The 12795-nt window shown below is 36.9% G+C and overlaps 1 pseudogene; it reads left to right on the forward strand.

Moving 5' to 3' along the window:
* Window positions 1-11582: 11582 nt before the first annotated feature.
* On the forward strand, window positions 11583-12376 carry LOC100930049 (annotated as a pseudogene).
* The last annotated feature ends 419 nt before the right edge of the window (window positions 12377-12795 follow it).

Below are 12795 nucleotides of genomic sequence, written 5' to 3' on the forward strand. Positions count from 1 at the left end.
TTAGAAAGATTAACTTGTCTAAAACCACACAGGTAGTCAGTGACAGAGTCAAGATTTGAACACAGACCTGACTCTTTAAATCATCTCACGTCTGCAGCTTCCTCCATTGCACAATCCTTCTTAGTAAAAGAGAAATTATTGAACAAGTTGTGGCATATGATTGTGATGGAATACTATTGCACTGAGGGAAATGTTGAGGGAGGTAGTTTCAGAAAAACATGAAAAGACCTATATGGCATGATGCAAAGTGAAGTGAGAAAAATTAGAAGATCACTGTGCACAGAACAACAATGTTGTAACAATGATCAACTATGAGATACTTGGTTACTCTAATTAATACAATGGTACAAGATAATTCCTAGGGACTCATAATGAAAAAATGTTGTACATCTCCAGAGACAAGACTGATGAATTAAGTGCAAATTGAAGAATGTGTGTGTGTGTGTGTGTGTGTGTGTGTGTGTGTATAATTATTATTATTATTGGCTTTTTTTGATATATGGCTAATTTGGAAATATATGTTGCATGATTTCACATATATGATTTATATTATATTGCTTACCTTCTCAGTGGATATGGAAAGGTGTAGGAGGGAGAGAGGATTTGTAACTTGAAAATTAAAAAGAAAAGAATGTTTAAAATAAATAAAAATGATAAAAAAAATTTTAAAGTGTGATCCCATTCCCTCCTGTCGTCTTCAAGTAGACCTTATCTGAACCTTCCTTATAAATACAATATTAACCAAAGTAAAACACTGCCAAGTCCATTCATTTTCAACAGTGTGTGCCTTGTTAGAATGAATACCTTCTGAATTGTATCCTTATCATTGAATTTCTATATAGGTCAGAAGGAACACTCAGTCTTCTCAATGTTTATGCTACTCCTGTTCTTATCTTTAATCCTCCCAGGACTGAAGATTTCTCAACTTTTGTTTTAAATATTAATACAAAAGATTTCTGATTTAATTTCATGGCCAGTATTCTGTTAATTGTATGAAAAAGACCCTACTTCATATTGCTCTAGTCTATGCTAATTTTCCCATATCCATTCTCTCTTCTCCAGATCTTTTAAAAAAATCTTTTATTTTCAAAATATATGCATAGTTTTCAACATTCACCTTTGCAAAACCTTGTATTCCAAATTTTTTCTCTCTTCCTTCCCCCACCCTCTTTTCTAGACAGCAAGCAATCTAATAGATATTAAACGTGCAATTTTTCTATATATATTTCCACAATTCTCATGCTGTACAAGAAAAATCAGATCAAAAAGGAAAAAAAATGAGAAAAAAAAAAACGAAACAAGCAAACAACAACAAAGATAAAAATTATGTTGTGATCCACATTCAGTCCCCACAGTCCTCTCTCTGGGTTCAGATGGATCTCCATCACAAGTCTATTGGAACTGGCCTGAAACATCTCATTGTTGAAAAGAGCCATATCTCTCAGAATTGATCATCATATAACCTTGTCATTGCTTTGTACAAAGTTTTCTTAGTTCTACTTACTTCACTTAGCATCGGTTCATGTAAGTCTTTCCAGATCCTTCTGAAATCATTCTGCTGGTCATTTCTTATAGAACAATAATATTCCATGACATTCATATACCACAACTTATTCGGCCATTCCCTAACTAATGGGCATTCACTCAGTTTCCAGTTACTTGACACTACAAAAAGGGCTGCTACATACATTTTTGCACATATGGGTTCTTTTCCCTCTTTTATGCTCTCTTTTTATGCTCTCCAAATCCAGATCCTGCTGGATCAAAGGGTATGCACAGTTTGATAGCCCTTTGGACATAGTTCCAAATTGCTCTCCAGAATGATTGGATCAATTCACAATTACACCAACAATGTATCAGTGTCCCAGTTTTCCCACATCCCCTCCAACATTTATCATTATCTTTTCCTGTCATTTTAGCCAATCTGAGAGGATTGTAGTAGTATCTCAGTTATCTTAATTTGCAGTTGTCTGATCAAAGTGATTTAGAGTATTCTTTTAATATGACTAGAAATGATTTTAATTTCTTCATCTGAAAATTGTCTATTCATATCCTTTAATCTTCTATCAATTAGAGAACAGCTTGTATTTTTGTAAATTTGAGTCAATTCTCAATGTATTTTAGAAATGAGCTGTTTATCAGAACCTTTGGATGTAAAATTTTCCCCCAGTTTTCTGCTTCCCTTCTAATCTTGTCTGCATTAATTTTGTTTATAAAAAAACTTTTTAACTAAATATAATCAAAATTATCTGTAAGGGTCTGGAGAGGAACCTCGCATAGTATAATGAAGAAGTAAAGAGGATTTGATGCCTAAGACACCCATAGATATGATCTTGCAGCTAGTGTAAGTGGGAGCTCTGGCCTCATTGAGAATGCATCATCAAGGAGAGACATTGCCTTCTCTTATTGGCTGTGCATGTGACTCATAGACCCAATATAAGTAGTGAGGACCACGAAGTAGGAGGAGTGGAGTGGGAGTGTGGGAGAGTGCAGGAAGAGTGCAGGAAGAATGCAGGAGTGGTGCAGGAGTAGTGCAGGATATGATCACGTGGAAAAAAGACTTAAGCTCACAAGCTGCTGTGTTCGGGCATTCTGTTGAACATAGAACTACTGCTCAGTGAGGTAATAGCCAGACACATCTCAAGACCTGGGATTGGGTAAACTGACAATCAGTAACCTCTGAGGGGGAGGTTACAAGTGGCGGCCCAACATGGGGGCAGCACTTTCAGGATTCTCAGGCCCCCACAAGGGAAAGTTCAACAGCCTTGTAAATAGATGGGAAGGCAGGAAAGTGTTATGGGTCTGGGTCTAAGTTTACCCATGATCAAGCTTGAGAGTATGGTCGTGCATGCAGCTCAAGTATATAAATTAGAGAACCACATGGGTGATTATACAGAGCCAGAACTTTGGAGAAGTATACTTGAAACAAGGTGTTAACTCAGTGGAATTGATAAGACAATGGTTATCTAGTTTAGCATGTGAGATGCTAGTTCAGTATGATTGATTTTATCCTAAAACAAGGTATTAACTCAGTAGAATTAAGATAATGATCCTCTAGTACTTAGTATAGTTCTACAAGTTGACCCCTATTCTACAAGATTGACACCTACAATGATGCTTATAATAGAGTATATAAGAGCTAAGAAATCTGGGAGGGGAGACAGACTTCAAGATAGAGACCATTTTGGTGGCTCTCCTGCCTCCTCTACTGAAACCCATTCCAGAGGGTCTTCAGAAAGCTAGCTGGGCGCCAGGTAAAGGAGATAGACTGTGAAGGAGATAATAAAGACTTTGGATTTTATTCCTGACTATTCTTCTGGTGATTATTCTGCTGAAACGAGGCTGGTCCAGTGATTTTCTAGCAAAGAACACGTCTGATGAAGAGCAGGGGGCTTGCTCCCAGGCTCCAAAGCATCTACTCCCACACCCATTGAATACAGCTCATCAAGGAAAAAATCAGACAGTGAGCAAGGGGATTAAGCAATTAGAACAAAAGGTGAGAGAACTTCTCTTACAGGTTGAGTCAGAAAAGAAACAAAAGATTACAACTGTTAGAACAAAAAGTACAAGAGTTACAAGATGAGTTAGAGAAGACACAAAAAGTTACTTTACAACAGTTAGAACAAAAGGAAATAAGATTAGAGCCAGGGAGGTGGGAGTTAGTAGGAGAACAACTAACTGAATACAATGAATTAAAATTGGTTTCAAGGAATCCCACAAATTTTAAAAATTAGGAGAGATTTTAACTTGGGCAGCCAGATAAGGAAGTATGAGGAGAAAAGCAAGCAGAGAGTTGGTACCCTTAGCCTCAGAGAGTGCAGCACCTGGGGCAAAGCTAAAGAAGTTTTTTTTAGCACTTTACTTATTTATATAGCTTGCTGCTGCTCTAGGAGATCTGTAGGGTGTAGATACTTGGGTGAGAAAAGAGTTAAATATCTTAATTATCATGGTGAGTCGGGCAGAAAAAGAATCAGGTACATCAAGCACCTTGCTGAAGAGAAGGAGTATGGTTCTTTGCACATTCAAAGCTCTGTTTCAGTTTTAATTCTGCCTATAGCTGAGCATGCACCTTTAGGTTATTTCTCATCTCCTGACCCTCCTCCCTTAATTCCTCTTTCCTGGGCAAGAGGGGCAATGACACCATCAGCACCACCCACAAAGCAGTTCAGCCCACCCCTATGTCCTCATTACAAGCGGTGGCCAGAGACATCAGCTCCAGGGCCCCAGGCAAAGAACACTTGGGGCATGAGATACCCCCATGATACCCCCAAAGAGTCTTTAAGAGCTCAGTATTCCAACATTAGTCATCCAAGAAGCAACCTGGTGGGGGAAAAGGTAGGGAGAATAGTTATATGCTTCTGTGATTACTAAAATATCCCCTGGAGAGGTGAAATCTGTCCCTGTCCATCCTATAGATTCCTTGTCTCTACATACAGTCAGCTTGACCATTTCACCCCCTGAGGGTGCTTATAAAACAATTCCATCCATATATTGATTTGGGAAACTAAGGAATGTGTAGCTATTGCCCCAGTCACTAATATAGGTAGACAATGTATGATCTATGACTCAGGAGGAGAAGGAGTATCAGGTTTACTCCTGAAATGCAATTTGGTGATATTTATCCAGATTTTGACTCCCAGCAACAGAATCCAGGAATATTCTAGACTGCAGCTGTTAGGGCTTAAATGGTGTCTGGAAGAGCCTGGGTCAGGGTTTGGGGACCCAGATATGCTCTTGTCATTCCAGATGCAGACCCAACAGCAGAGGAGTGGATCCCAACCAGAAACATCCGTGATTTGGGGAATCAAGAAAAGAAGGACCAGACAATGATGATGTCATCCCCATTGACGGCCCAGAAGGATCGGCAGGATGTCAGCAGCCCTTCAGATGTTGATGACAGCCCTGTCCTTCCTGACCATGACACCAAAGTCGATAAACACAGAACCAGTGTAGTAGCTGAATTGGACTTCCCTGGCTGATGCGCAATGCCTAGAGGCTGACAAAACTGGACAATGGACTTGTGCACCTCTCCCATGGCCTCAAGCTATTCATGTAGTGGGCTAGGGAGAGTCTTCATCCCGTTTTCTACTTGTAGACAATGCCTTTAAACTAGTAGGTTGAACATCATGGGTCTTGGTTTGGGTCCCTATTGGGCCTAGTGCTTACTATTTTAATTTTGTCTTCTTTTGTTCTGTTTTTATATACCTTGTAATCTCATTAAGTGAGCTATTGTTGATGTCAAAGTTAGTTTGATGTGATGAGCGATCCCTGCTAAACAAGAAAAGGGAGTGGTAAGGGTCCAGAGAGGAACCTCACATAGTATAATGAGGAAGTAAAGAGGCTTTGATGCCTGAGGTACCCAGATGTGATTTCTGCAGCTAGTAGGGACCGCCTTATGATTGGGAGCTCTGGAGAGAGGTGGGAGAACGCATTATCAATGGGAGACATCTCCTCTTATTGGCTGTGAGTGTGACCTCATAAACTCAATATAAGCAGTGGGGACCAGGAAGTAGGAGGAGTGGAGTGAGATTGTGGGAGAGTGCAGGAAGAATGCAGGAGTGGTGCAGGAGTAGTGCGGGATGTGATTGTGTGGAATAAAGATTTGAGCTCACAAGCCGCTGTGTTTGGGGATTCTATTGAACATAGAACTACTTCTCAGTGAGGTGATGGCCAGAGACATCTGAAGATCAGGGATTAGGTAAACTGACAATCAGTAACCTCTAAGGAGGAGTTTACAATTATCCATTTTGCATTTCAAAATGTTCTCTAGTACTTCTCTAGCCATAAATCACTTCCTTTTCCACAGATCTGAGAGATAGGCTATCCTTTATTTTTCTAATTTGCTTATAGTATCACTTTATGTTTAAATCATGAACTCATTTTACACTTTATCTTGGTATAGAATGTTAGTGTTGGTCAATGCCTAGTTTCTGCCATATTGTTTTCTAATTTTCCCACCAACTTTTGTCAGATAGTGAGTTCTTATCCCAAAATTTGGAGTCTTTGGGTTTATCAAATATTAGATTACTGTAGTCATTAACTATTATGTCCACATCTTTGTTTTTTTTTTTAATTCCCTATTGGTCCTGTCTATCAATTCCCAAGATTCCTTTTAACCACTGAGCTGACTTGCAATACTTAGAAACATTAACTTTTAGAAGTAAGAGGGTAACAAAGAAGACAATTGAGTCCATTTCCTTAAGTAAATTTTGAAATGAAAACATTTCTAAGGTGGATCACATTATTACCAATTATTAGTTACAAGGTGCAGTCTCCTCTTTCTCAGATGAGAAAACTAAGGTCTACATTAAACATAAAATTAGAGGTTGTGTTGAATAGCTGTTTCCTTTCTGATACTAATATTAATTAGTATTTCATATAATCGCAGTGTCTCGTAATGGAAAGAAACTTCAAAGCCACCTAGTTCTTCTCCTTCCCTCCCCATTTAATAGGATTTTATTTTTTTCATTTACATAAAAAGATGGTTTTCAACATTCCTTTTTGTAAGTTTTTGAGTTCTAAATAGTATGGCAGAACTAGGCATTGACCAACACTAACACTCTACAAAGATAAGGTCAAAATAGGTTAATGATTTGGTCATGTGATACTTTATAAGCTAATTAAGAGAAGAAGGAATAATCTATTTTTCAGATCTGTGGAGAAGGAAGGAATTTATGGCCAGAGAAAAACTAGAGAACATTATGACATGCAAAATGGATAATTTTGATTATATTAAATCAAAAATGTTTTGTATAAACAAAACCAATGCAAAAAAGATTAGAAGGGGAGCAGAAAACTGGGAGAAAAATTTACAACCAAGGATTTTGATAAAGGTCTCCTTTCTAAAATATATAAAGAATTGACTCAAAGTCATAAGAATACAAACCATTCTCCAATTGATAAATGGTCAAAGGATATGAGCAGACAATTTTCAGATGAAGAAATTAAAGTCATTTCTAGTCATATTTTTAAAAAATGCTCTATATCTATTGATTAGACAAATACAAATTAAAAGAACTCTGAGATACTAGTATATGCCTCTCAGATTGGCTAAGATGACAGGAAAAGACAATGATAAATGTTGTAGTGGTTGTGGGAAAACTGGGGCAGTAATACATTGTTAGTGGAGTTGTGAACTGAACGAACCATTCTGGAGAACAATTAGGACTTATATCCAAAGTGCTATCAAACTGTGCATACCCCTTGATCCAGCAGTGTCTCTACTGGGTCTGTATCCCAAAGAGATCATAAAAAAGGGAAAAGGACTCACAGGCACAAAAAAAAAAGTTTATAATTGTTTTTTTTTTTTTTGTAGTGGCAGGAAATTAGAAATTGAGTGAATCATGATGGAAAATATTAGTGACCTCCAGAGAAAAAAGTATGGAGTCTGAATCAGAGAGAAGCACACTATTTTCACTTTTTTTTCTTTCTCATGGCTTTTTTCCTTTTATTCTAATAGCTTTGAGGTGGTACCTCAGAGTTGTTTTAACTTGCATTTTTCTGATCAACAGTGATTTCTAGCATTTTTCATATTACTACAAATTGCTTTAATTTCTTCATCTGAAAACTGCCTGTTCATATCCTTTGACCATTTATCAACTGGGGAATGACTCATATTCTTATTTGACCAGTTATCTATATATTTTAGAAATGAGACCTTTATCAGAAATATTAGCTATAAAAATTGTTTCCCACATTTCTGCTTCCCTTCTAATTTTGGTTGCATTGGTCTTGTTTGTGTAAAATATTTTCAGTTTAAAGCAGTCAACATTAACTATTTTGCATTTCATAATGTTCTCTTTCTCCTCCTTTATCATAAATTCTTCTCTTCTCCATAGATTTGACAGGGAAACTATTCCTTGCTCTCTTTATGATATCACCCTTTGTGTCTAAAATCATCTATCCCTTTTGACTTTATTTTGGTATTTGGTGTAAGATGTTGGTCAATGAATATCTAGTCCAGTTTTCCCGGGAGTTTTTTTTTTTTTCAAATCCCTGAAGCTGGAGTCTTTGGGTTTATCAAACAGCAGATTACTATAGTTGTTGATTATTGTGCCTTGTTTACCTAACCTATCCACTGATTCTCCACTTTTATTTTTTAACCAGCACCAATTGGTTTTGGAGATTGCTACTTTATAATACAGTTTTAGATCTGGTACAATGAAACCAGATTCTTGTATCTCTCCCTCACTCCCATTTCCCTTAATATTCTTGACTTTTTATTTTTCTAGGTGAATTTTGTTATTATTTTTTCTTGCTTTATAAAAATAATTTTGGTAGTTTGATTGGTATGGCATTGAATTAGCAGATTAATTTAGCTTAAATTGTCATTGTTATTGTGTTGGCTTGGTCTAGTCATGAGTAATTGATATTTTTCCAGTTATTTAGATCTGACTTTATTTGTGTGAAAAATGTTCTGTAATTGTATTCATATACTTCCTAAGTTTGTCTTGAAAGGTAAACTCCAAATATTTAATATTGTCTACAGTTATTCTAAGTGGAATTTCACTTTCTGTCTCTTGTGCCGGGCTTTGGTAGCAATCTATAGAAATGCCTGTGATTTATTTTATAATCCCGCAATTTTGCTAAAGTTATTCATTGTTTCAAGTAGTTTTTAATTGATTCTCTAGGATTTTCTAAGTAAATCATCATATCATCTCCAAAGAGTGATATTTTATTTCCTCACTGCCTATTCTAAAATTTCAATTTCTTCTTTTATTTTTCTTGCTAAAGTTTCTAGTACTATATTGAATAAAAGTAGTAACAATGGGAAAGCTTGTTTCTGAACCCTAACTAATATTGGGAATGTTTTCAGCCTATCCCCTTTACATATAATGCTTGCTGGTGGTTTTAGACAGATATTGCTTATCATTTTAAAGAAAATTTCATTTATTCCTATGTTCCCTAATGTTTTTAATAGGAATAGGTGCTGTATTTTGTCAAAGGCTTTTTCTACAACTATTGAGCTAATCATACAATTTCTATTGGTTTTGTTATTGATATGGAACATTATGCTGATAATTTTCCTCATTTTAAACCAGTCCTACATTTCTGGTATAAATCCCATTTGGTCATAGGATATTGTCCTAGTGATAAATGGCTGTGATCTCTTTGCTAATATTTTATTTAAAATCTTTGCATCAATATTCGTTAGAGAAATTAGTCTATAATTTTCTTTCTCTGTTTTGCCTCTTCTTGGGTTAAGTATCAGCACCTTATTTGTGTCATAAAAAATAAATTGATAGGAGTTCTTTTTTGCCTATTTTTTCAAATAGTTTACATAGTGTTGTAATTAATTGATCTTTAAATGTTTGGTAGAATTCTCTTGTAAATTCATCTAGCCCTGGGAATTTTTTCCTAAGAAGTTCATTCATGGCATTTAAATTTCTTTTTTCTAAAATGGAGTTATTTAATTATTTTATTTCCTCTTCTGTTGATCTGGGCAATTATTTTTTTATACTTTAATAAATGGCTATTCTGAAAAATTAAAAAAAATTGGACTCTAGATTGTCCAATTTATTAGTTTACCCTTAGGCAAAATCCCTCCTAATTATTATTTTAATTTTCTCTAGATTGGTGGTGAATTCACCTTTTTCATTTTTGATATTGGAAATTTTGTTTTCGTTTTCTTTTTAAAAATCAAATTAACCAAAGATTTATCCATTTTATTAGTTTTTTTGTGAAACCAGCTCTTCGTTTTATTTATGAGTTCAATAGTTCTGTTACTTTCAATTTTATAACTCTCTTTTGATTTTCAGAATTTCTAATTTGGTATTTAGTTATGATTTTTAATTTGTTCTTTTCCTAGCTTTTTTTTAGTTGCATGCTCAATTCATTGAACTCCTCTTTTTTTATTTCAATCATATAAGCATTTAGAGATATAAAATTTCCTTTAAGAAATGCTTTGGCTGCAACACATAAGCTTTGTTACTTGTGTTTTCATAAGTGTTAATTATTAGGCCAAAATTAACACTACACCATCCATATGAGGAATCATCAATTATAGCAAATAGAGATTTTTGAATACTGACCATAAGTTCACTTACCTTGGCAATATACTTTCCAGGCATGTAAACATTGATAATGAGGTTGACACACCCATTGTCAGACCTAACTCAGTGTTTGGGAAACTCCAAAGGAAAGGATGAGGGAGGAAAGATATTAGACTGACTATTAAACTAACAGAAACATTGTGCTGACCTCATTGCTGAATACCTATGAAATCTGGATAGTATATCATTGCCATGTCAGGAAATTGAATTGCTTCCAGTTGAATTGTCTTTGGAAGAGTCTGAAGATCACCTGGCAGGATGAGATACCAGACACTGAGGTTCTTTCTCAAACTAAATTCCCAAGCATTTAAATTCTACTGCAAAAGCAAGATAATTGTATAAATATGTATGCATATATTGGATTTAACATATATTTCTACCATGTTTAACATATATTGAATTACTTGCCATCTAGGGAAAGGGATGGGGAAAGGAAGGGAAAATTGAAATACAAGATTTTGCAAAGGTTAATGTTGAAAAATTATCCATGCATATCTTTTGAAAATAAAAGGCTTTAATAAAAAATTTTATTAAAATAAATTCTACTGCAAAGAGCACATTTCCATTGGGCTGGCCACATTGTTTGAATGCCAAATTTTTTTGTTTGCTAAAAAGACTATTTTTTTTTGTAGAACTCACACAGGGCAAGTGCTCACAAGGTGACCAGAAAAGGTCATACAAAAACATTCTCAAGTTCTCTCTTAAGAACTTCAGAACTGATTGTATGACATGGGAGACCCAGCGTGGCATGCCTTCATCAGAGAAGGGACTGTGCTCTAGGACCAAACCAGAATTGAATTAGCTCAGTAAGAAACATAAGATGTGCAAATTTAAACAACGTACTCCAAATATTCATAAGGACTATTTGTGCCCAACGTGTGTGTGGCAGAGCACTCTGAGCTAGTACTGGTTTGACCAGTTACAATTGAACCCACTATCTTGACTTTAACATAGCGATGCATTTTTGGAAAATGAAGAACAACCTATAAGTTTTGGTATGTTGTCTCATTATTGTCATTGTCTTTGATGAAATCATTGATTGTTTCTATAATTTGTTGTTTAACCCACTCATTCTTTAGGATTTGATTATTTGATTTCCAGTTAGATTTTAGTCGATCTTTCCTCGATTCTATTGTATGTAATTTTTATTGCATTGTGATCTGAAAAGGATACACTCAATATTTTTATCTTTCTGCAATTGATTGGGAGGTTTTTTACCCTAATACATGTTAAGTTTTTCTCTGGGTGCCATGTACTGCTGAGAAATGGTATATTCCTTTCTATTTGCTTTCAATTTTCTCCAGAGGTCTATCATATGTGATTTTTCTAAAAGTCTATTCATCACCTTAATTTCTTTCTTGTTTATTTCATGGTTAAATTTATCTAATTCTGAGAGGGGAAGGTTGAAGTCTTTGCTACCAACTACTATATTACTATAGTTTTGTTGGCTATTTTTTCCTTAACTCATTTAACTTCTCTAAGAATTTGGATGCTTCAGGGGACCCAGACTAGAACCGTGCAGGATTCCAAATGCAAGCCCCCGACTGGGAGCAAGAGAGAACAGCTTGTCTGAGCCGCGGGCAGGAGCTCCCAGGCCTCTTGAAGGTGATGTTCCACAGCCTGGGATCGTGTGCACAGCAGTCCCAGCAGCTGCAGTACCTGCCAACCAGTGCCCCAGCCAACTCCCTCAGCCCCATCGGACCTGGCACTGGTGGGGAGAGTGACCTGGAGGCCCAATAGAGCTAATCCATCTGCCTGGAGGTCTACCACTGACCTGCACCCATTGGCAGCGAGGGACACATAATCTGTGGGCAGTGTTTGCAACCATATAACCAGGTACCATCTCCACCCTGCCCACTCTGCCTACTCTGCCCACTCTTCCGAATGCCCTTTGACCCAAAGAAAGTGTATAAAGCCTTCAACATGGAAAAGCAGCTGTCATCTTGCTCCTTTCAGGCAAGAAGATGACTCTTGCAAAGATGAAATCACACATTTCTTCCTGCATGACGGTCCAGGAGCAGATGCCAGCTGTCCCAAGTCTGTCCCCGTGGGACCATGGTGCCGACATCCCATCTCATTCCTAGCAACATCCCAAACAAATCCATCTTGGTCTGTCCATATCGTGAAGCCCAAAACCTGGACCAGCAGGAGCTAGTGAAACATTGCATGCAGAATCACCGCAATGACCCCAGCTACAGGAGTGACAACTTCCTGCAGCACCTCCTTTATCCACACAAATTCTTCTATGACACCTTTGGGGTCACAACATAGATGAAGAAGCTTAATTTCAGGCTTCCCTAGTGCTGTCCCTCTCTGAGAGCTGAAGGCAGCCCTGGCTGGGCCTGAAGCCTCTTTTTCCACATGGAGGGACAAGAGACTGGCTCATTCTTCAGCATTCCCTAGCAGCAGCAGTTAGGCCTCCCTGCCCCTTGATTTGAATTGCACCATTTTTATAAGATGGAATCTTTATTCCTTATACTAGTAGAGTAGGTCAATCCCAGGGACCAATCCTCAGTGCCCTTTTGTGAGTGGGAAAAGATTGATGCATCTTTTACTAGTTCAAAGTTTTAGTCTATGAGGATTTTCACCTCTCTTCTGGGGTAAAGTTGATTTGTTTGGTGTTTGGAGACCCATATGATGCCCAGAGAGCAGCTGAGTAGAGGGAGGAAGTTGTCTTTTTTCCCCTTAAACAATGGTTTGGCTTTCATGCTTCTAAAGACTACATACATGGAGAGCCCTGACT

Source organism: Sarcophilus harrisii, chromosome 2, assembly GCF_902635505.1.
Source record: "Sarcophilus harrisii chromosome 2, mSarHar1.11, whole genome shotgun sequence".
NCBI classification, from domain to species: Eukaryota; Metazoa; Chordata; class Mammalia; order Dasyuromorphia; family Dasyuridae; genus Sarcophilus; species Sarcophilus harrisii.